The sequence below is a fragment of the Cavia porcellus genome, unplaced genomic scaffold, assembly GCF_034190915.1.
Source record: "Cavia porcellus strain 051 isolate PalLab524CR breed Dunkin Hartley unplaced genomic scaffold, mCavPor4.1 scaffold_7, whole genome shotgun sequence".
Lineage (NCBI taxonomy): Eukaryota > Metazoa > Chordata > Mammalia > Rodentia > Caviidae > Cavia > Cavia porcellus.
The window spans coordinates 92866290-92891731 of NW_026947490.1; the positions used below are offsets into that span (position 1 = coordinate 92866290).

Below are 25442 nucleotides of genomic sequence, written 5' to 3' on the forward strand. Positions count from 1 at the left end.
TCCTCCTGTTTACTGATTTTCTTTACTGTGATCATGCCGCTGCTCCACGGGAAAATGTCACTGTCCATTGCATTAGCACAGTAATAACCTTTTCTTGCATTCCTGGTGAAGGTAAATCATGATAAATAATGTCAACTTTAATTTTGTGGTATATTGCACTAAATCACAGAGAAATCAAGAATAAAATGTTTTGCTCCTCTTTCTTCTGGCACAAGAATTTTAAAAACTGGTGCAGACTTCACAAACTGACTAGAGTTAACCTCTGCAACTTACAGCAATAGAAACTGAGGCACAAAGAAAGCAAATGACTTAGCTCACCCACCTCACTGGTGGCAGATGCAGGCATGGACTCTTAACTCCAGCCTGCTAAGGTAGAGCCTTGCGCTTCCCACCATTCCTATTTTGTTTTCTGCTTACTTTTATCACAGAAAATTTTATTTATTTCTTCAAATTAACTAGTGTTATTGCATAATGCCAGCCTCAGAAACTCCCTCAATAATACTTCCAAATAAATATATCGAATTTGATTATTACAATGCAGTTTTTACATTACAAAATTTAACAACCAATACTCAAGAGATTGCATATATTTCATATATATAGTATATATCACATACTTGTATGCAACATGTATGTGGTACATGATATATACATACATATGACGTATTGCAATATGCATATATACACAAGTAATGGTTGACTTTTGACTTCCAAGAAGGAATGCCAAGTTAGTCTCTCATATTTACCAGCCAATCCCACCAGAGAAATGCTAATTCTCTAATGATGTTCTATCTACAACATCAATTATCTGCTCAGGATCAAGACCTCTGGAAAAGCCTCATGTTTTTGCCTTTGATTGCAGTGAATCTGCTATCAGATTTGCTGTCAGAAAAGGAATTTTTTTTTGCACCATCTTTTTTCACCAGCTGTTGTGAATTAAGAAGTCCTTCAATTAATTTTGCATAATCTAAATTTCCGTGAGGTTTCCAAGTATCGTTTCTGTAGAACTCTTCCACCTTTCATTCACTTCAAGTTACGAGAAGTACTTTCTACACCACAAATTCTTTGGGCATGTTGCTTTGAGTTTTTACTCTTCCCAGGCTGCATCTTCACTCCCACCCTCCGTTGGCTTCTCTTACTTACCTGAGGAAATCAATCTTGAGTTGAACAAACACAATAACTCAAACTCGTCAGACCCATCCTCATCACCCATTTTTGCCTCTTGGCCTAATGGCCAGTTTCACATCACAGAAGGTTCCTAAAGGTGAGGTACAGAGTGTGACTCATGAGGAAGCCTGCTATTCTGCTAAAGAACTTCTTGAGGTTTCTAACTCTTACATGAAGAGGTCTGATGAACAAGCGTGGGAATGGATTTTAAGGATGTGGGATAATGGTGGCAAAAACATACCTTTGGATTAGGCCAAGTTTGTCAACATTCACTGATTAAGTAGAGATTCTAAATTTCATATTGCAGTACATGGAAATGAAACAAGATATTAATAGTTTATTTGGCTGGTTGGTAGACATAACGATCAAAAGATGGCCCACTGTGAATGAGTTAGAGATATCTGATATTTCTTGGGCTACTGTTCATGAGGCAATTCAAAGTCTCAGGAAAATGCAAATGTTGAGTGGGTTTATCTGTTAAACCTAATCCCCCACACTGAGATGACCTTAAAAATGTACCATTCACTAACACCTTGAGGAACAGATTCACAAGGGGAGCATTCCTGAATAGTCCAGCCATTGCTCTATATGGCAGACCTTAAAGTGGGAACCACAGTTATTCAACTGAAAAACTTAAGGGCCATGGGTTTAATTGGATCCCAAAGTGGCAGGGGTAAGAGGCCATATGCACCCAAAGGCCAGGTGCATATACTCATTCTAAAGGACAGCAGAAGAGTCCCAGGGTGCCATCTTCCAGAATGGTGGAGGTCTAGAGAATTTGTTACTTAGGACTGGGTTCATAGTGCTCAGCAGTCCAGGCACTCAACCCTCAGAGGCAAGTAGCCTGGCTACTACCTCAAATGCTAGCAAACCTTAGCATCATCCAGATGATGCCAGTTTTAAATGCATGCAGAATTCAAGAGTTGTGTGGTCAGGAGGGCTTCTACCCAGATTTTAGAAGGTCTGGGAAGGCCCTGAGAGAGCCCATGTGAGGGCAATATACCCTTGAGAGGGCCTCTAAGAAGGCAGTGTGCCCCTCAAAGGGCACATAGTGAAGCTGTATGAAGCCAGTAGTGCAACGGAGACCCCAAGAGGTTGGAAAAGCCAGGAATGTAGATCATCTGAAGAAAGCCTCAAGGAGAAAGCAAACATGGCCCAATGAGTCTAGGAGGGTTAAAACATCTAGCAGTGGAATGGAGCCATGTAAGCCCTTTGGAATTCACATTTTTCCACAGATTACCCCAGGTACTGAACATGAAAATACAAGATCTAATATTTACCTTGCTGGGTTTCAGGCTTGCTTTGGTCCCATTCCTTCCAATCCCCTAGTGTTAGTTATTCCCTTGTTGCTGGGACAAAATACCTAAAACCTACGAGTCAAGGAAGGAGAGAAGTTTATTTTAGCTCACGATTTGTAGAGGTTTCAGTCCATACTTGGTGAGCTTCAAAGCCGGGCAACATGGCAGAGGGGCATCACAGAGGAAAAATAGTCCCTTTATATTTATCCCTCAGCACCTAACCTCCTAAAGCCAAGAAAGCCTACTGATTTTTGTCACCTACACCTAGGATACAGCTTCCCTCCCACACCTAGAATAATGCTAAGCCAAACAGGGGACCAATCCAATTACCATACCCTTAATCCACATTCATAAATCCAAGATTAAGTTACCTCTGAAAAGTGCCACCTATGGGTACAACACACCTTTGGGGAGGGAGGACATCTAAATGCAAGTCTTTAAATTCCCTATGTATACTTTTTGGAATGGGGATGTCTATTTTGTGCCACTACTTGTTTGAAGTATTTAACTTTCTTTTCCTCCTTAGAAGAGTTCATAGCTCAGAGTTTGCCTTAAATTTCAGAGGAGAATTTGGAGTTGCATTTTTTTAGCAATGCTAAAACTGTTAGGACCTTGACAACTCTTAGAGACAGGCTAATTGTATTTTGCATAAAAGGATGTGCATGAGTCTTTTGAGGGCCAGCGCAAAATGTTATGGCGTATACCTAGATGTCTCCCCAGTCCTCTCTCTCTCTCATAGGTGGAGTTTTTGAGAGGTGACTGGGTCATGAGTGTGTGGCACTGGACTAAGGTTCTGTGACACACTGGATTAGCTTAACAATCGGTTTAGCGTACTTCTGGGTGTGATTGATGGACATAATTAAGTTGGAAAGATCCATCTTGAGTGTGAGTGGTACCAAAAAATGGGCTTGTCGCCTAGGTGGACTCTAAAGGGAAGGAGGAAGGAAGTCCCTGATGACTCCTGCATGCCATGCCATGAACTGTTTGTCCTCTGCCACATCGCTCTGCCACACCACCCTACTTTAGAGCCCGCCAAATATTGACTAAAACATCTATAAACTGCAAATAACTTGTGAGTGTCAAGTATTTTGCCCAAGGAATGAGAAAGTAACTAAAACAGGCACAGACAAAAATAACTTCCCAGAAAAACTTGCCCTCAAAATCGTAGGAAATAGAAGTCTATTAAGACATGAAAACTGTAGACAATAACCCTGCTTAATCTCAAGAACATGTAAAAGCTGCAGCCCCCTCCACAACTGTCAGCAATGGCTAAGGTGCAAGCGTAGCCTTTTCCGCATTTCAATGGTGATGGCTGTACCATGCCACAAATAATATGGCCACATACCAGATCTAAAGCAGTGATGGTAAACCTTTGAGCGACCAAATGCCAAACCACCACCCCAAACCCACTTATTTATTGCAAAGTGCCAACATTGCAAATAAACCTGAATATCTGATGCTCTGCTTCTAGGGTGGTGCTTGGCATTTTTCTTCTCACATGCAACAAAGAGACTTCTGACATAGGTTCACTACAACTGGCCTAAAGCATCTAGAAGCTCAATAGGGAGCCAGGACTGTCAAGGTCCCTGCCCTAATGTAAGAGGTCATAGGATGCCACACGGGCAGCCTGAACTTCTACCCCCTCCCATGATCCACCCAGCAGTAGTGAGGTCCCACTCTTCAGTGTCACTGGATTCCAAGTGGACACAGCTAATGAGGCTCCGTCCGTTCACAGAGAGCCTTTACTACCGCACGCCCTTGGCTTCAGTGCAGAAACCCTAATAATCACTGCACAGGATGCCTAGGAAAACCAAGTGGGGGACCCACCTGTACTTCCACTCCATGTAGCAGTTACGAGGCAGTGATTCTTCCTCCACTGATATAATAGCAGAAGACTTCTTCCAAAATACAAGATTTAAATAAAATCCAGAATTTCACTATGTAATGGTCAAAATCAAAATTAGTCAACCAACCACAAACCCGGAAAGCATCAACATAATTGAGAAAATGTAAGACATGCCATCACTGAGAGAGCACAGAGGTTAAAATTGTTTGACAAAAAGTTTAATGTTCTATCTTTAAAATGTCTCAACAAGCAATTACAAGCATATTTGAAATAGAAATTCTAAACAAAGAAATGAAAATTTCCAGCTAGGAAATAAAATATAAAATGAAACTAAAGGGATCGCACTGTCCTGATTTAAAAATCTGCAACGTTATAGTGATTCAAACAGCATGATGCTGGCATACAAATACATAAACCAATGAAACAGAAAAAAATCCAGAAATAAATCCACACATTTATCTTTGTGGAACTGACTTTCCACAAAGATCCCAAAAACATGCAGTGGAGGGGAGGACAGTCTTTTCAATCAATGGTGCTGGCAGAAGGGAAAATCAACACACACAAGTATAAAATTAAATCATCAGCTCCAATCATTTACAAAAATCAACTAAACAGAGATTAAATATTGAAATGACCTAAGACTGTGAGAAGAAAACATTAAAAAAAGGCTTCTTGACACTGACCTACCTCGTAATATTTTTATATGACTCCAAAAGCAAAAATAGACAAATGAAATTGTATCACACTAAAATCCTCACCCACCTCAAAGGAAAGAATCAATAAACTGAAAACACGCAGAATGTAAGAAAATACTTTTAAATCATATATTTTTGCTCATATCCGGAATATATAAGGAACTTAAACAACTCAATAGCAAGAAAACAAACTGGTCAATTAAAATAGGTCATTCTCACAGAAGACATACTAATAGCAAAGGTAATTGGTATACTGCTTTATGGAAAAAAACTTAATTTTGCCAATCATCATAGAGATACAAATTGTAGTAAAATGTGATTTTGCCTTACATCGACAGCAATGACTACTATCAAAAACAAAAGGTAAACATCGGCAAGAGTATAGAAAAAGGGGAACACGTCTACCTCGTTGGTAAGAACATAAGCATAGTCACCACAGAAAACAGTGTGGAAGGTTCTCAAACAATTAAAAATACAACTGCTGTGTCACCCATAAATCCATTAACGGTTAAATGTCTAAAGTAAGTTAAATTAGAATGTCCAAGAGACATTTGCATTCCCATGTTTATTACAATACTATTCACAATAGTCAAGATATATAATCATCTGTGTTCACCGACCACTGAATGGATAAATGTGATATATCCACACAATAAAATACTACTCGGCCTTTAAAAACAAGAGAGTCTGTCATTTGCAACAAAATAAATTAATTTGAAGGACATAATGATAAGTAAAATAAGTCACATAAATAAAAGTAAATACTGCATATATCATTCTTGTGTGGAATCTTAAAAAGTCAAACTCATAAAAATAGAGAACAGAATGATGGTTACCAGAGTTTGAGAGGTGTGAATGTTTAAAGAGATATTGGACAAAAGATATAAAATTTCAGAGACACAGAAATAACATGTTCAAGAGACCTAATACACAACATGGTAACTTATGTAATAACTATGTGTTATACATTTAAAAATTGCTAAGGGTAGATCTGAAATGTCCTCATTTACAAATAAATGGTATGTGAAGTAATGTCTATGTCAATGACACTGTTGTATACAAATTTCAAAACTATCATATTTTATAAACACATATAACTAAAACCTTATTTTAAAAAGGACCAAATGGAAATTTTAAATTCAAAAATGTATTAATCAAAATTAAAAACTCAGTGCATAAACAAACAGCAGATTGGAAATGATAAAAGCAAGAATTAGTAAGCTTAAAAATGGAACTACAGAAACCGCTCAACTTCCACCATAGAAATAAAATAGACTATGAAAATGAGCAGAGCCTCAGGAAACTGTGGAACTATAAAAAAAAAATCCATAGTCATGTTCCCGGCATCCCCTAGAAAAGACAGCACCTTTGCTCCTCACACCTACAGTCAACGAGCTTTGTATACCTTTTCGTTTCTTTCACCTCATAGACTCTGAACACCTAAGACAGCATGAACTGCATCCTCCATCTCTACAAGCCGTGTCCCGAGAACAGTGTCATTCACATGGTGAGTGATCCATGAACATTAAGCAAATACATATACTCCTTCCTATATTTTCCTAGGTATTCTGTACAACATTTATGAGGATCAAAATCTATTTTAGTTTTGCTACAGAGTCAGAATGGCCAACTCTTTCAAAAACCTCTTCATCACCCCCCCCCAAAAACACGTAAAGAGTGGAGAAATAATTCTGCCCCCAGAGAAGCAATCTACTTGAATCTAATTCAATATCAACAACAATATTTTCAAATAATGCTGTGATATCAGTGCACCAGTATCTTCTCAACTTTTTGACATACAATGATGTCATTAAAGCAGAGTACAACATTATAGAAGGATTTTATGAAGAAATGGTCTCTTTATTCAATTTATCAGGGAGAGCATACTAATAAAAGTCAATTCATATTCTGAATTTTTGGAAAGCTGGAAAAACCCAAGAAGTGATTTCATGTTTTATGGATGCAGGAAACCATAGTTCAAAGATATGTCATTTATTATCTGTGACTTGCTTTTTTAACCACCTAGATCAAAGAGTACTAAAAACTCTAAGACTCGGCTAGATTAAACTATTTATGGAAAAACGGGAAGCAAGTTCCATCCTCATGTCCCCATTATATCTTAGAAGAGGTCTGTGCTAAGATTTGCATGGGTCTGCCTTGGGGGCCAGTTTGGAATGAGAATTCTCTCACTTCCTCTCAGTGAGATCAGCACCCAGGTGTGAGGAAGGATCTTGGCTTGTTCCCTCCGTGGTGTTAAACGTGCCCATTCCACCACTAGTTCTGTGCCGCACCAGGAAAAGCACTGTACCACCACCACCCCAATGCACCAACTAATAAAATGGTAGCTCGCTAGAGGGGCTGGGTCTTTTGTCCCCAGAGGACATGGATCATCCCAGAGCTCTGTTGCACCCCTCTATTTTGTCTCTTGCTCTTTTCTGCCAAGTGCACCATCCAGGCAGGAGATCGGGCGTCCTCAATAACTGGCTGTTGAAAAAGTCGCTGACACTGGAGATTTCCTGTCTAGCCCGCTGCCTCCTGGACCTTCTGGAAATTAACTAGTCCAGACAGCCAAGTCCCACTGCGTGTACCAAGGTCCTCTGGCTACTGCCCTACCCAGCCTGCTGGGACGGCTCAGTTAACTTTATCCTTTCCTGCTAATGCCTTACTAACCTTTATCTTTCACAAGCCATCTCCAAGTATTTTCTTCTGTTTCTTGGCGACTCGTTCCCTTGATCCAGCGCATCATGGCTGTGAATAAGACACTGACCAACGTAAAGATACGGTCGTTTCAAAAGCTATGTAGCTGCTATAACACCTTAGAAAAAATCAGGGCCGCCAAACACAGCAGCCCTCTCCTCTTGCATGTGTGTCTACCCTACTGCTAGCTCTCCAACCCTGGCCAGCCTTGATAGCACTGGCCAGACACTGCCAGCTTCTGGGTTGGGCTGCACCCTGTCCTGTAAGCTTTGCTGACCACCCTCTTCTACCCAGGTCACTCGTAGTGTCTTCCTCTAGAAAAGGTGCACAATAGATAGGTGATTTTTCTGATACTGAATTACAAGTATTTTCCGTGTGCTTACCTTTCTGACATCTCATCCATTACTGAACTCTTCAGGCAAGTTTTTAAGCTTCTTGGTTTATTCTCTTAAACAATTACTTTCATTTTCTTGTGGATTTTACTAGTTTAATATTAAAATATTAATCTTATTTTTCTACTTTTAAAATTTAAAAGATAAATGATTTTGTTTTCCCCATATAATACAAACAAGAAATTAAAACCTGGAAAACTTGGGTTCTAATTAAAATCCAATAAAATAAAATAAATATTTTGTTAATGGAAATTAAAGCCCAGAATTAAATACAAGAGAGAAAGATGGTGAAATTAGAAAGATGTTTTCTTTACAATTATATATTTTCACAAAACCAAAAGATCCAGGCCCAAATGGAAGGAAAATTTCACTTTAGTCAGAAATTTCAACAACAGTCGTCAACCAGTGAATTACATCTGTTCATGAAAGCTTAGAGTTATTGGGTACTAGTGTTTCTATAGGCATGTACTGAGAGAGCTGAGAATAAAATTTAGAATTTATAGAGCTGAGTTTCTTTTCCATAAAGATATGGTTCCTTGTTAAGAAAATAATCCATATATTTCTAATGATAAATCTTGTAATCTAGACCAAAAGCCAAATGAAACTAAAAACTATATACAAATCAAGAACCATTCCTTTAATAAATTTTGCTTGCTTAACATTTATTGTTATATAGTGAGAAACACCACTTATTTTTTCCTCTCTGAGACGGTTCTGGGTCCTAACTGTCTGAAGCCGTTTCTTGCTCAGCGTTAGAAGAACCATCCCGGAGGGTCTCCAGGTAGACTTATCCTCAGGCTGTGCCTCATTTTCCTCCAAGCTTAACTTTCTTCCAAAAATGCTGAACCAGTTTTTATAGAGGAGGGCTCTCTCTTCTGCCTGGTTCCTTTTTTAAATGTAGAAATGTAACATCCAAACATTAATTGTAAAGCTTGCAATTAAGTGAGCTGAATATAGCACCCAGAACCGGTTTCTCATCGAGCTGAAGTGATTATGTACTAACCCTAACTTACTACATAAGCAAAAACGGATAATTTCTGTCCACAAATAATTCTACAATCATAGAAGTGTTTAGCATTTCAGTAAAAGTAGAAAGTCATATCTTTTTCCCTTCTTTTACTTTTGTTTTTAGCTATAGTAAGAAACCAGGGCCATTTAGAAGAAAAATGATCTCTATTGAACAGAGCAGTTATGTTACAATATAGTTTACTTCAAGATTTATTTTTGCTGGAGGCAAATTTAAGATTAAAGAGATGATTTTGCTAATACCACACAAGCCCATAAAACACTAAGCTATTACAATGACCTTAATATGGAACTTAGGATTCGACACATCAATATGTGTTATACTAGTCTCATATTCATTGAAAATTCTGCTGTAGTTTGTCACAGTTCTGTTTCTCATTTTCATCTAAACTGCCTTGTACTTGGGTTGTACAAAATAATTTTTCATTTCTTTACTGTGTACTTTAGAAATTCACAGGGTACAAAGGTAAAACCGATAAATTATTCAAAATATCAAGATCCATCCGCTCCCTTTCTTCTGTTGCTAGTACCTTTGGATGAATACAGAGTCATCAGTCATGAATACCAGCTGATATAAAAAAGGTATCATGCAAAACTACTCAGTAATGTTAAAACCGTAATTTTTCCTCATAGCTTCCTATTTTCATAGTTCATCTATTTATCCAAAAATCTCAGTCTTGACATTTACTTACTGTACAACCTCAGGATAGCTTCTCAGCTACTGCGATTCTCGTCCTTAAAATGGAGTTAATGACACTTCACAATCTTGTGATGACTAAATAAATGAAATGACACAGCAAAAATGTTTAACAAATGATTTAGATCACCTTACTCCAGTCTACACATCTCTAAACACTGAGCCAAGATTCAATAATAAACACATAATATTATAATAAAGCAAATAACACTTTTACATATATTTTGGGTCAGTACAGATGTTTATTAAAAATTACACTTTCATCCTTTACACTTGAAACTATTTTGCATGTTCCTATGCATTAACTGATCAAATTATTTTCCATATTAACCACATTTTAAGTGACACATAAAAGCACAAAAGTTACATATATTTATGGACCACGTGACATTTCAATGCTTATAATGTTTAATTAGAGTAAAAATATCTCTCCTCAAACACTTACATTTCATTAGAGCAAAAACATTAAAATTCTTTCTTCTAGACTTTTGAAATACATAGTAAATTGTCATTATTATGTCTTTTATCTAGGTGTCCCTCCAAAGCCTCAAACTCTGATAAATCAGAGCTGGATCAGGGGTGTTCGGTAACTAAGTAAATCCACGGATTAGCATAGTTCAGGGCGTGGATGATGGGAAGGCCCACCCTGCATATGGAGGCACCAACCAATCGCCTCACATCCTCAATGGAATAAAAGAGAAACGAAAGAGCGGTTAAGCATTGTGGGTTCTCTGTGGTGTTGTTGGTTTTGCTGCCGTTGGTTCTCCTGGAAGAGCCTGTCGGGCTTCTTTCCTGCTATGAATTTGGCTGTTTCCGTCATCAGAGGGGCTTGGGACTTGTTGGCCGTGGTGCACCCTGGAGGAAGCTCTGGTCCTTACCATTTCCTGGCTCCAGAGGGGAAGATGGTATGCGTCTGAGTCTCCTAGAGAAGCTCTTTCACACTGGCTCCCTGATCTGAACTCAGCTGTTCTCATCACTGGAGGAGCTCAGGACCTCATCCCTCATCGGCACTGAGGATGGCTGTGGTACTTTTCAGGGGAGCTCGAGGGCCCTTACTTTGAGCATTGCTTCCCGGCTCCTAGGCAGAACCCTTAGCCTGCTGGCATTCTGCATCCCAGTGGCACAGACTTTGGCTTCCACTGCTGACCTTGGATTTTCCCAGTGCAGATCCATGAAACAGATTTGCATGAGTCATAATCATGGGCTTTAGGCCTCCAGCTGGACTTGTGGGAGGCATTGCCATGGGCTCACAGTCTTCAGCTGAACTCATGCAGGGTACTGCCATGAGATCCAGGCCCTGACCTAGATTCTCTAGATCTTTAGGATGCGCACAGATTTCCTGGAGTTTCTTTGCATTTGATCCATAGGTGACCATTATAAACAGTTCTATAAGTCCATGTCCTGTGTTGTAAGCCTGACTGCAGCACCCCTCTGTCATGTCCCCCGCTCCAGGAAGCCAGCCAGTTATGGACTAAAACTCCGCAAACTCTGAGCCAAACTTGTAGCTGTCAGGTCATTTGTCCCAGCAATGAAAAAGGAACTAACACAGTCATCTTCTGTGGTAGCTCAGCCTTGCACTTCTCCTCTGCTCTCTGACAGTCACGTAATGCACACTGATAAATCAGCTCTCCTCTCCAGTCTCCCCAGCTCTGGGCCTCTTTGTTACAGCAGAAAAGGCTAGGTTCTGTAACAAAGAGGCCAGGAAATAAAGTGTCTAAAATAAGACTTGAGTTCTTTGCCCTCTTATGTAACCGCCAAGCCACTCGAGGTCAGAAAGGAAGCTCTGGTCCTGAGACCATTATGAAGAGGCTTTGGTTTACTAATTCTTCTATCAGCCTCTAAACCGTTTTTTCCAAGAAGATGGTCTTCCTAGCAGTTCTTGTGCACATTTTTCTAACTCCTGAGAAAAATACATTGAGGAAAGAATATCATAGTTTTTCTATAGGAATTAAATCATAAAGATACAGGCTTATTGGTTTGAAAGTCTCCAAAGAAAAAGCAACATTTATCGGTCAGCCTTGTTTATAACCACTGACTGTCCTTTTCTAAGTGTGTGTTCTGGCTCTACCTGCTGCTAATGAATGATTGCCACAAATATAATTAGCATCAATCTATTTGTATACACAGTATACTTTACACAGATCATTTGGATAGTATTATACTAAATAACAAGCTTTAAAAGCACAATAACCTTTTCAATTGGCAATTTTGACATATGTTTTAATGAAAGGTTGTTAACCTTGCTGAGAGAGCTGAATGCTCCATTATTTGACTAATACTCCAATCAGATTGGCTGGCATTTTCCAGTGTTTGAATGTTCCCTATAGGCTAAAGTTCTTTGTAAATATTTTAACAGAAAAGAAACGTAGAGAGAGAAAGATGTGGATGTTGTAGAATCCTCCAAAATAAAATCAGAAATTGATCTAAAAATGTCAGGGTCAACAGCAACACTAAAAGAAGGGAAAAGGAGAGAAATTTTTTTAACATTGAAATGAAAAGGAAATAAGTTTACATGAAGCTGTAAATGTAGCTGTTAACAATTCAAGTAAATTCCATGCAGTGTGAAGGAAACTTTATCTCTTGGCACAAAACAAAGAGCAAGACCACCAGAGAAGGCAAGTAAAGCTTTGTGTGTTTTAAAATATCTTTGCAGAAATAATTATTTCTAAATGTTAAATATTTGTGACCATAAATTTCATTTCTTAATGGTTTGATTTGAAGTTTATATTGGGCCAATGTTCCTGTCTTTTAATCCTATTATCAAATGTTCACTTCAGGTACAAATTTTTATAGTACATTGTTGAAGTATATAATCTTACCACGTTATATTTACTCATAGAAATAATATGCCAGGTACTTTTTATTATCATATATATAGAGAGAGCAGATAATTTTTGAAGAATTTAGAATATCGTATAGAAAGATTCATTGTTTACTATTATGATCATTTATTACATTTAAAATCATATAATGTGGTATTTTAACATATAAAATAACATGAAATCCCACCACTTGGGAAGCTGAAGCAGGAGGATTGCGATGAGTTCAAGGCCAGCCTGGGCTACGAAGTGAGTTCAAGGCCAGTCTGAGCTACATAGCAAGACCTTGTCTCAAAAAAATCAAAATAAATAAAATAACATCCCACATAAAAATAACATGCAAGATGATTTCTCAGCCTGAAGTCAAACATTAATATCCATGGAGAAGTTTAAAATATTTTCTACTGCCCTCATTTACAAATTCAAGTGAGCGAAAGCTCTGTCTGGATTCTAAATTGCCTGAAGAGGAAAGAGGAAATCTAACACAAGCAATTTCTTTTTAAGTAAGTGGGACAGAAGTGCACACATGTCAGCCCCATTTCAGTGAGAGCACTCGCACCTCCCTAGCTAAGCTACAGTGAGCCCCGGAGGAGCTGGAGTGTAGGGTCCAAGAGACAGCCATCTACCCCAGTAGACAAAGGTTTTATTACTACAATGCTTTATTGTGTTTCAAAACTAAATTAAGGTAGGAAAGAGGTTTTATCCAACCAAATATCATATTTTATATATATGTGTGCTATGGTTTATGTTGGTGGCCCCCAGGCCTCATGTGCTTGCATTGTGCATTTGTGATTGGTTCATTGTCTAGGGCTTGGATTGGGGGTGTGTGTGCTACACCCACATAGTGGTGGAGCCAGGATGTGATGTAATGGCAGGAAGAAGGTTTGTGTCTCTCTTTTGCCAGTTTCGGCCTTGCTCTTTGAAGCTGCCATGAACTGCAGCCCTACCATGCCACCCTGCCTTGGAGCCAACTGAGTGTGGACTGAAACCTCCAAAAACTGTAAGAAATAAAGCTTTCCTGTCCCAATTTTGGGCATCAGGTAGTTTGTCTCAGAGATGAGTAAAAAGTAACTAAAACAATATGGTAGTTCAGACTTGTCTCTGATTACAGTCAAGCTTAGCAGAAAAGATGCATAACAGGCAACATGAATATATTCTAAAATACATGAAATGTTTAAGGACCAGTTAGAATCAAGATCTCACAAACCATAATTAGCACATATAGATTTTAACATGAAAATAAGAAAGACTGGGAGACATGATTTAATATTCAGAGATACATGATGTCCCTCTGGTGTAATGAAGAGAATTCCAAGAATTTTAAGATATTTCTGTCTAAAATGTCTGTGTTTATAACGTGTAGCACACTGTGAGAAGTATCACTTGCACACGGGTCATGGTTACTACTTAGACATTAATAGCTTGGCCTTACGTATCAAGTAGTGACCAGGACAGACGTCCACTGAGTACTTTTCTAGGGACTGCTGGAATCTTTTTAAGAATAGAGCATAGGATAAGGGAGAAAAATTAAACTCACTTATGTATTATTTACCTAAAAAGTAAACAATATTTATGTAAAAAAAAAGGAATCTAAAAACTTCAGAGTGAGTCTCTGATTATCAATTTTCTGCTCATCCTAGTTGACTAACTGGTGAAAATTATTCTTTAAGCATAGTTGCAAAAAATAATCAGTTCAAATTTGTGTTAATTTCCTTTTTCTTTGTCTTTATTGAGCCTCCCCTGTGTGGCATGACACTGTGCTTGTCCCTTGCTGGCACAGGGTGATTTGTTCTCCATGTTACAAGTTACCCAGGCTGCCATTCCACTTGGTTTCGGTTTTTTTTTTTAATTAAATTTATCGGTACAATTAAGATATACAGAATGATCACATTCATCATAGGGAATTTGTACCTATACGTGATCTATCTCGATTCCTGTTTTCCACACCGCTCTCCTGCCTCCAACACCTTTTCCCTTCCTTATAATACAAAGCTTTGATCCCATTTGATCTTTCTTTTCGCATTTTTTCCTTTTTCCTTCATTCATTTCCCTCCCCCGCCCCCAGCTCCTCTTTTCCTTTTGAAAACTCGCTTCCTATTTCACAATAACCATTGTACATTTCAGCCCTCATTGACACTATCCGTTTCTCACCCCAGAGCGACACTGTGATATTTACACCTGTCCAATTTGTCTCACTTAAGAGTATGGTCTAAAATACATCCATTTAGCCATAAATGTCTCAAGCTATCTTCATGGCTGAGTAGACCTCCAGTGTATTTTTCAAAATGCATTTTTTTTCCATTCATGAGCTGATGGGCAGTTGAACTGTTTCCAAGATTTAGCTATTATAAACTATGCCACTATAAACATAGGTGCACATATATTGCTGGGCTCTGATGCTTTGGTATGATGTTTGCTTTCAGGAAGTTATCAAGAGGGGAACATCTGGGTAAAACGGAATCTCTAGTCCTAGTTTTTTGAAGAATGTCAAGACTGATTTCCACAAAGGTTGCACCAGTCTATGCTCCAACCAAGTGTGAACAGGGTTGCTTCTTCCCCACATCCCCACCTGCATCTCTTATTCATTCATTTGTTGATAACAGCCATTTGTTCTGAAGTGAGATGGAATCTCAGTGATTTTTTAATTTATATCTCTCAAATAACCAGTAATGTTAAAATTTTTTCATATATTTATTTGTCATTTGTACTTCATCTTAGAACTGCGTACGCATCACAGAGGCCCACTTTTGGATTGAGTCTTTAAGTTTTGGGGGTCTGATTTTTTTTCAATTCTTTAGGCATTCTTTATAATAATCCTTAAGAGGAACAACTGGCTAAAATCTTTTCCCACTCTGTGGGTTGTCTTTTCACTCTGTTGGTGATTTATTTTGCTGTGCAAAAGCTTTTTAATAAGATGACATTGCAGTTGATTCTTTGTAGTATTTCCCACACAATCAGAGCTTAGGTCATGAAGTCTTTTCCTACACGTGTATTTTAAAGAGTCCTAACTATTCTATCTTTCAGCAGATTTAGTATTTCTGTTTTAATATTTACATCTTTAGTTCATTTTGATTTTCATTTAGTGCAAGCTAAGAGACATAGGCTTAGTTTTAGTCTTCAGCATGTCGAGGGTGTCTTCCAGTGCCTGTCTGGTCCCTTGTCCATTCATCCTCAGGAATGTTTCTTTTCAATACCATGCTGGTTTTATCACAATAGCTCTGTAGTATAATTTCAAATCAGGGATTGTGATGTCTATTGCCTTCTTCATTGTCCAGAATTATTTTTGTTATTCTAAGTCTGCTCTGTTTACATATCAACTTTATGAATGTTTTCTCTAGTTCTGTTAGCTCCACTAATGGTGTTTTGATTGGGATTACATTAAATCTCTATAAAAATTTTGGGAATATGGCCATTTTCACTATGTTGGTTCTTCTTACCCAATAACAAGGAATATCTTTCCATTTTCTGATATCTCCTTTGATCTCCTTTTTCAGAGTACTGTGGTTTTCCCTACTGTCTTATTCATCTGGGTTTTTTTTTTAACTTCTGTTGTTATCATTTCCAAAAATGTAGGTGGGCAGCTTCTGATTTCCTCTACTCGGTCGTCCCCTGGACTTGTCCTGGGTGGGTTAGAGGCCTGGGGTTTCATCTTGCCTCTGTCTTTCCTTTTCTATTTTTTTACTTCTCTGTGTGTGTGTGTGTGTGTGTGTGTGTGTGTGTGTGTGTGTGTTTGCAAATTTGTTTTGGTAGATAACTTTATCATTAGTATTGTGACTTCTGTAAGAAATGTCTTTTCCTCAGAGCTGTTTAGGCATAGGTGGCTCTTGGTCTTTGTGTCTGCCCTAACATTCTATCTTTCCAATTTATTAAGGATGAGATGTCTCAGACTCAGTTCTTTGATCCTGGACTATGATGATAGTTACGACCCCAGATAATCAGTGTTGTCACACAACAGAGAACAACTGATAATAACAGCTATGACATATTGGCTAAAGTAGTGAAATTAACAATGATAGTAGTATCAAGCATAGCCTAGAAGCTCACACACTTCCGGTTTGTTAACCTGGTACCTTTAACCATCAGAGCAAGACCTACAGTTATAGGACAGAATCCAACATAAATCAGGAATTTGTATATGAAGATTTTCTCCTCCGTAGAGTGACTCTACCCTGTGGAGGTGGATTTAAAAAGGACAGGAAACAAAACAGAGAGATAAATGAAGAGAAACACAGCAGAAGCAGGCAAGAGGACAAAGGAGGATCACCCCAGCCTGGAGAAACTGGAGAAGAGGGCAGAGAAAAAGCATGAAGAAGAAGTCAAAAGTTTATTGAAGCAAACCAGGAAGACTAGCGACAATGTTCACTCACATGAAAATATCGTATTTCATAAAAGCAGATGAACAGAACAGAATAAAGATAAAAGAAAAACCCTAAACAATCTAAAAAGAGGAAAAACAAACAACTAGATAGAAAAAGAAAAATGAAACAAACAAAAACAATGATTAAATTCCTCTGGTGTCCACCGTTTCTGTGGCAGTGTTCAAATCAGAGTCCAAAATTTCTGGGCAACCCCACCAAGTCTGCAGTGTGATGAGTGAATGGGGGCTTGGGTCCGTCTTCAGTAAGAAGCTTTCTGTATGCCCCTTGGTGGCCTGTCCGTGCCTCCTTACCCTGAGCGTCTATGTCACTCTCCCAGCTGCTGTGGAGCCCTCAGGCAGGGACAGCCAGGTGCTCATCTCAGTCCTGTGTATCACTTTCTGGTGCTTGCATGACTTTCTATGTCCCACACCACTGGCACATCTCTATCCTGCATCCTGCCTGTTGCAGAGTGGTGGGGAGGGGTGCTTTTGCAGCTGCAGAGACAGCCCAAGGCTGCATGATTTCCCTTCAGTCTCCTCTCGGCAGGTTGAGGGCTGACTTCCCAGGGCTGCTGAAATCCCCTGCATCTGTGTCCCTCTCTCAAGTCACTGGTCTCAGAGCAGGAAGGGCTGGACACCACCCTCCACTGACATCCCTAACCTTGTTGTCATTAGGGATTCAGTTCACTGCTAGAGCAAATGACCCAAAAAATAACAAAAAGAAGAAGCTGTTTAGCCTGTTGGGAGGGAGTGGTTTGATCACTTGCCCCTGTGTGCACTGACAGAATTAGCTCCCAGACTGTAGCATCCTCTGGGGAGAGGAAGGCAGAAGCGGCAAGGGGCCTTCTATCCCAAATCTAACCTCTGTAGCTTGAGTTATCCACACTTTTACAGTCCATCAGTTTCTTGGAAATTTCCCAGTATGGTGATCCTTGTTCAACTCTCAGGTGGCGGTGCATACATAGAGACATGGAGAAGAAGAAACTATGTGTTGGTGCGTTTAGGCACTGAGGCATTGTGGGTTCTCCTATGTTCTGCTGTTTAAGCCATTGGTTCTCCTGGAGAAGCTCTGGTCCTCACATCGAGCATTGCTTCCTGGCTCGGAGGGGAAGACCTGTGCTGCTTGGTCTCCAGCATGAACTCATCACGCTGCTTCCTGGCACGTACCTGACTGTGCTTGTCGTCAGAGGAGCTCGGGGCCTCCGTGTTGCTGAGGATGGCTGTGGCGCTTTTCAGGACACCCTGGTCTTCTTGTGAGTGTGACTTCTCAGCTCCAGTATAGAACCCTCAACCTACCAGCACAGCTCCTTCACCCTGCTGGCATAGACTTTCTGGCTTCACCCAGCTGGTCTTTGGGATTTCCTAGCAGGGACCCGTAAAAGAGACTGGCGTGAGTTCTTCTTGTGGGCCCTGGACCTCCAGCTGGACTTGTGCGAGGCACTGTCGTGAGCTCTGGATTTTCATCCGGACTCATGTGGGACATCGCTGTGGGATTCACGCCCTTGGCTAACTATTCAATGTCTTTGGTGTTGTGGACAGACTTCCTGCACTTTGTGTTAACTCCCGGTGACCATCATAAAACAACATTATAAACTCCATGTCCTGATTCTAATTGTTCTCCTCACAACCCCTGACTACAACAATGTCTTTCCTTTTCTTCCAGTTACCTGAGCTTTAAACTGATTTTCTTTCAATAGCTCCAACACGGCTCCTCCTCTTTCAACTACTCGAATCTCTGTTCCTACTACACTTCGTACTCAGGAACAGGCAGAGAAACCATAGTACCACACCCTCTGACCATTCTGAATTCTCTTTAATCTCAGCTAATAAAAGAATATTTTCTTAGAGTTTAAGAAAAATCAAAACCGTGCCCTTTCTGGAACATAAATGCAGGGCTGTAAGTCTCGCAGAGATGTGTCTGGATGTCCCCCCAAAGCCTCACGCACTCATTGGCTGAGGTTTCTCGGAGGTGGCTGGGTCTGGCGTGTGTGATGCCGGGATTACTGTGGTCTGGGATGGAGAGTGTGTGCGTACTGACTCAGCCCGCTGACCAGCTTGGCGTAGCTCTGGGCCTGGAAGAGAGGAGGCTGCGACTTCTGTTGCTTTGCTACCGTGCTGCTTTCCTTCCTTCCTCCTGATCTGCCAGGCCAGGACTGATTCTCCTCTGTGATGCCCCTTTGCAATGCCACCCTCCCTTGCAGCCAGCCAACTCTGGACTGAAACCTCCACAAACTGTGAGCCTTTTATCCTTTAACTTTGGGTATTGGGTATTTTGCCTCAGCAATGAGAAAAGTAACTAGCAATAAGAAAAGTAACTTTTTATGGGTCACTAATAAAGACAATCCTTCTCTATCATTTTTGCAGTTTCCAACACAAATGGTATTTCAAAGCGATCTTTAGCAATACTATTTTATAAACAGCACAATGCAAATACAAAGACATTAGACTATACAAAGTAATTCTTGAAACGTGTTCAACAGTTCAGCTTAGTTTCACTTTTGCATCTCTGTACATGGAAAGCATGCAGATTCAAAAGCGGCCTGAGGCGGTGACGGGGAAGGCCTACCCCTGTGCAGCACTGTCCCTGCATCTACTCAGCCATTAATTCACCTTCCACGGTCCTGCTTCAGTGGGCCAGTCGCTCTTGACAGCAAGTGATATTCCACGGTTGCCGAGTTCAGAGGCAAGTGCTTTAATGGAGAATTTGCCATGTCTTCAAATGTCAGCGAACATATTGTACACATTTTCTTATGCAGATGATCTCCCTCCACGTTCTGCCCTTCCATGGCTGCTGCAGAAGTTGAATGTCCGGCCTCAGGCTCTGTATTCAGTGTATACCTCTGTGACTATGGTGCACAATTGGGATATTTTGACCCCATTAAATAGACTTCTAATAACACTGGAAACTTGTAAGTTTTACAATGGTTCATTATTTTATGAAAAAATGATAATTCTAAGAGTTATTTCATTCCCAGGTGACTTAAAGTCAATAGAATTACACAGCAGAGACAGAAAAAACCAGGGCAGGAGTGCGGAAAGGTCTGTTTCCTTCCTGAAGCTGTCTCCCAGAGACATTTGACTGGTCATTTACCCTCAAGGGACCACCATTTGCTCATCTATCCTATGACAAGCTGAGATTTGATGATGGCTCGGCTTCCTTTATAATACTGTAGATAGAAAGAATCTTTACAAAACAAATCAACTGGAACAACTAGTATGATGGAAGGCAATCTATACTAGGAAGGATAGTATAGGCTCTGTGATTTTGCAGAGCTTTCAGGACCCAGTTGGATGAACTTGAAAGAACCATCTATCATCTGTACTGTGATAATAATCTGATCATCTCACAGGTTGGTAGGAAGAACTGGATACTTTATGCTAAACACTTGGCATCCTGCATGGTACCTGAAACTAACTAACTCATAAACAATTAATAATATCTTTTAGCATCTAAATTGTCTACTAGGTTTCTACATTACAAAATTACAGTAATTAAAAAGGTGTTGCTATGACCTCCAATTTATCTAAGTCCTAGGAGATGGGAAGGAAGAAGAGAGAAAAATCCAAAGACTGAGGCCTGAGTTGTGTATTATTCTTTCCTCAAATGGCTGTGAAGACTGAAGACGATGTATATGTAAGTCTCAAATACAGGCAACTGTTAAATTGTAGCTCATGGTCCACTGCTGTGCATTGGAAAACATTAAGTAGCAAAAGTCCATTGTCTTAGATCATAATAAATTATATATACAATAGATCCACTACCATGCTGGTGTTTTTTCTTCATTAAAATTTCACACTCAATTCCTGGGCTAAAAGAAATTCAATATGAAAAAGAATAATACAAAACTACCAAAGGACCTAAGTAGTACTCTGCCAAAAAATAATTTTATGTGACTTTTTTTCTAATCATTCCCCAAAGAAATGTAATTCAAATATTTTCAGTCTTACACATGCCTTGAAGATGTACAGAGGTAAGTAGCTATGAAAAAACTTAAAGAGAAGTTGAAGATTTATTAAGATTGGAAAAAAGCGGAGAAATAGTTATATTTTTCATTACAAATATTGCAAGATAGCCAATCTGTTTCCTGAATTTAATCCTTCTGGTTTGCCCTACACGGCCATTTTCCATTTGTTATAGAAGCAATTTTTCCAACTTCTGGTGATACGCTAGAACTGAAATACTAACTTAACTTTGCAGTGCAGGTTAATGTTGTCCTCACATATAAAAAGCATTTTCTATGAAAGTAATCATATACTTTTCAAATCTGTTTCTAATACTGCCTACGGAGTAATCCCTGCTGTAATGATTTCACGTAGATAAAGCTGCCCTTGGACTTGAATTGCCTTCAGAATCAAAATTTAGTTTCTGCCTGGCTGGCCAACGCCATCTGTCATGGGCCTCTAGAGGTTCCCTCCTATGGCTTCCCAGCCCAGATTCAGGCCCACGCCCTGCCTGCCCCTTCTCCCTCCACTGCCCCTCAGTCCTCTCCCTGCCACACTTCCCTGGTGCCCTCAAACACACTCAGCTCCAAGAACACTGTCCTATCAGTGTTCTTCTTGACTTCCACCTATTACAAAAACTCCCAAGCTCTAAACTTACCTATTGCAAACATATTTAATGAATAAGAATCTCTTCTACAGATTTTCTTGGTATAGTCTTGCAGTTAACCAAGATTTTTTATTTCATATCGGCCATGAGTGGATGATGGTTTTATTTATTAATTAGTGCTAACAATGCATTTATTTGGGGACTCTGTTACATATACTCAACTATACTAATCAATCTCAGTGCTACACCCCTTTCTGCTTTCTTCAAACCTCCTGCTTGTCCTCTCCCCTGTCTCCAGAAGTACACTTTCTGGGCTCCTTTACTCTCTATTTTAATTATTTACTTATTAATTTTTGTATTTTGAGACTTTTAATGTGAAAGAAACCTTGTAATACTTAAATTTCGGAATCTAGCAACCTTCACCGAATATGGTGGTTTTTAATTCCACCCATTTCCCTCAAATGATATGATTTCATTCTTATTTATGATTGGGTTATCGTATTTTAAACCCATTTACCTCTTTACAGGCACGTGTCCTGTTTCCATTGTTAGCTCTAGTGAATTGTGCTGTGATATACGAGGGTATGTGAGCATGCGATATACATGGAGTCTACAATATGCCCAGGAGTGGTACTGCTGGGTCAAACTATACCCATGCTTACACCTTTTATAGGAAATGCCTACTTGGGGTTACCTCTCTCTGGTATTCCATTAAAATGTGTAACGACCCCTAGCAACAATCAGTTACTACATATCTATTTAAATATAGACCCTGTTTTGGACACCAGAAATTCTACAGTTTACCAAAATTCCTGCTCTCTTGCAATACTTCAGTGAAGAAAAAAAAAAAACAAATACATAGCAATAATATCAGCAGGTGTTTAGGTAATGATGACTCTCTACATAACTATGAAACACGCATAAGAGTGATTTTGCCCGTGATCTTGTTCCTAAGGCCCTTGAAATCTTCTGTAAAAACAAAGCTGCTGATCACAGACAGCACATCTAGTCATCTTGCAGAAGATCTTAACTACACCATCATACACAATTATAAAATTTTTGGTAGGAATATAAACTTTGGTAGGAATATAGCATTACACTACATCAATGTCACTTCATAACATTACTTTTAATTATTTTCCTTGGTCCTGGACTTAATCCAAGATCTAATTTCCAGTTTTCCTGCAATCTAACAGTCAACGGTGAAGCCTCGTCACCTCACTGACCTCAAGTTGCGGTAGAAGCTAGCCTCACCTGCACTGGGATGACATTCTTTTATCATGTATTTTTCACTTAATTAGTACATATGGAAGGGGGAGGAGATTTTAAAAAGAAACGGTGGTCCATACACTTTACAAGCACAGTTTCTTTTTTAATCCCCTTCCAGCTCCTTTGCTCCCTCTTCCAATTCCAAACCTATTTTTTTTTTATTTTTATTGACATTATTAGCCCTAACACATGTTACGGTACATACTGTTTATACTACCAGCAGTTATTAGGGCCCTATATGCAGCGCATCTTTATTCTACTTATTTCTCCTCCCACTCCTCTTTACCCAGCATGCTTTTCCCTTTGGATCACTTCGCTTTTGCAAGAGATGATCTCTGTGCCCCCTTCTATTCATCCATTATTATTCTCTTCGTGCTGTGCCTCACTCAAGTAAGCGCTACCATATGGTACTTAATCTGTGTGTCTGATTAAGTTCACTCAACATTATATGTCCAGGTGCCTCTATTTTTATACAAATATCTCAAATTTGTCATTCTTTATAGCAGAGTAGTAGTTTACTATATATACATCCCATATTTTGTTGATCCACTCATCTGCTGATGGGTACAAAAGTTGTTTTAAAGATTTAACTATTATGAGTTGCAATGCTATAAACATTGGTATTTATGCGTTGCATTAGTATGATGTCTTAAACTCTTTGGAGAAAACCTTGCAATGGAACTGATGGGTCATATAGAATTTCCTAGTTTTCTCTGAGAAATCTCCATATTGATTTCCACAATGGTTGTTATGCTTTGTGTCTGCATGTCCCCTCAAAGTCTCATCCAGTCATGAGGGCAGGCTTTTCAGAAATGGCTGAATCTAGAGTTTGTGATTGATTCATGATTCAATGCTGGGATTAAGGGTGTAAGTGCTACAGCTGCCCTAGGGTGAACAGCCTGCTTCCAATATAAGGGACAAAAGGGGGCTTGTTCCTGAACTCTCTCTCTCTCTCTCTCTCTCTCTCTCTCTGACTCTCTTTCTCTGTCTCTCTCTCTCATCTCCTCTCTCTCTCCCTCCTTCTCACTTGTTCCTTTTTCTATCATCCTACCTTATTTCTTATTTCTCCTTGCTTCAGAACAGCTGATTATGGAATGAAACCTCCACAAACTGTGCGCTGAATACACTTTTCCCTTTTAATTTGGAGTGTTGGTCATTTTGTCTAAGCAGTGAGTGAAAAGGAACAAAGGCAGAATTTGATACCAGAGAAGTGGGGTCATTGCTGCGAGTGTACCTTATCAGGTACATCCGTAGCCTTTGGGACTAGCTTGTGGGAAGAGTTTGGAATGATTCAGAGATGCTTACAGAAAAAGTAAAACTTGGTTGCCTTAAGCTGTTCTGTATGGAAGATTCTTGTCAGAGCTCAGGAGACCAGAAATCATCCAATAAAGACCAGGTTTAATAGGTTTCTGATGGGAAGAAGGACTGCATTGGCTGTTGGAATCCAGATGATGTGTGACAAAAAGTGTGCCTGCAGTTTTCTCATGTCCAGAGATTCTACTTCAGCCTGAGATTGTAGCAGGACATGCCATTCCCAGCCAGTATACCTCAGTTTATTAACTGCCCAGGCAACAGTTCTGGTAAGAGTCCCTGTTACTCGTATTTCCTTAAAATGGCTGGGGGATTGGGGTTATAGCTCAGTGGCTTCCTGGAAAGTGCAAGGTCCTGAGTTTGATTTCCAACACCAAAAAGAAAAAAAATGGACAGGGACTCTCCCACAGGTAACCAGCATGGGCAGGAAAAAGTAGTCAGCACAGCCCTCACATGCATGCAGGCTGTTGTCACGACTCTCTCACAGGCACCCAGAACAAACCAAGAGAACCAGCCAGCCATGCCTGGAGAAGCCACAAGAGTCTGGAGAAGCCTGCTCCCACCTTACTGCCTCCTGGGGAATTGGTTAGGAGAAATCCAGGTGCCTGGCCCATCCTCCTACACTGTGGATGGATAGCCAGTGTGGGAAGTGCCTGGGACTCCACAACCCACTTGTCTGAGAAACTCAGAAAAATGTCAAGACTAAGGAGCAAAAGGCAATCTCTGGTCTCCAGCCCAAACAGAGCAAGTTCAGAAGACATGGACATAGAAGCAAGTGGAAGCCACACACCTGAAATTTCTGAGAAGACAGCAATTAAAGTACAGAAAGGACTTCATGAGGCTGTAAACCAGACCAGGAACAGCATCTCAGGTAAAAGAAGGAAAGACAAACATGAATTGAGGATTCTTGCATGTATCCTCATTGAAAAAACTGACGAAGTTTTCTATTTTTAACGGGGTCTTTACTTTTGGGGTCAGGCTGATACTGGTTTTCACAAACGAGTTTGGGAACACTCCATCCCTTCAATTCTTCTTTACTGTGTCAATTTATTGCCTATTATTGGGTTGTTAAGCATATTTATCTCTTTGGTTGAGTTTTGGTAATTTTTATGTGTCTAAGAATCTGTCCATTTCTTCAAAATTTGTTTCGTTGGAATATAATTTTTCAAAGAAGTTACTATGTTTGGATTTTGACAGTGTTCACTTTGATTTCATTTTTTTCATTCCTAATTGCACTGATGTGAGTCTTTTCTCTCTCACTGTAAGTCTGGCTAAGACTTAGCTATTTTATTTATTCTTTCAAAGAGTGATTCATTGCT

General features: G+C 39.6%; 1 long non-coding RNA gene across 2 annotated transcripts in view; it reads right to left on the reverse strand.

Annotated features, from left to right (window-relative positions):
• LOC134477057 (uncharacterized) overlaps positions 1-25442 on the reverse strand; it is an 88630-nt gene that overhangs the window by 35246 nt on the left and 27942 nt on the right. Inside the window, exon 3 of one of the 2 annotated variants that reach the window (XR_010048961.1) lies at positions 2448-2537. The exons of the other annotated variant lie outside the window; for it this stretch is intronic. This is a non-coding gene — a long non-coding RNA (uncharacterized LOC134477057). The remainder of the gene's footprint in view (positions 1-2447; positions 2538-25442) is intronic. 2 annotated transcript variants of the gene reach the window in all.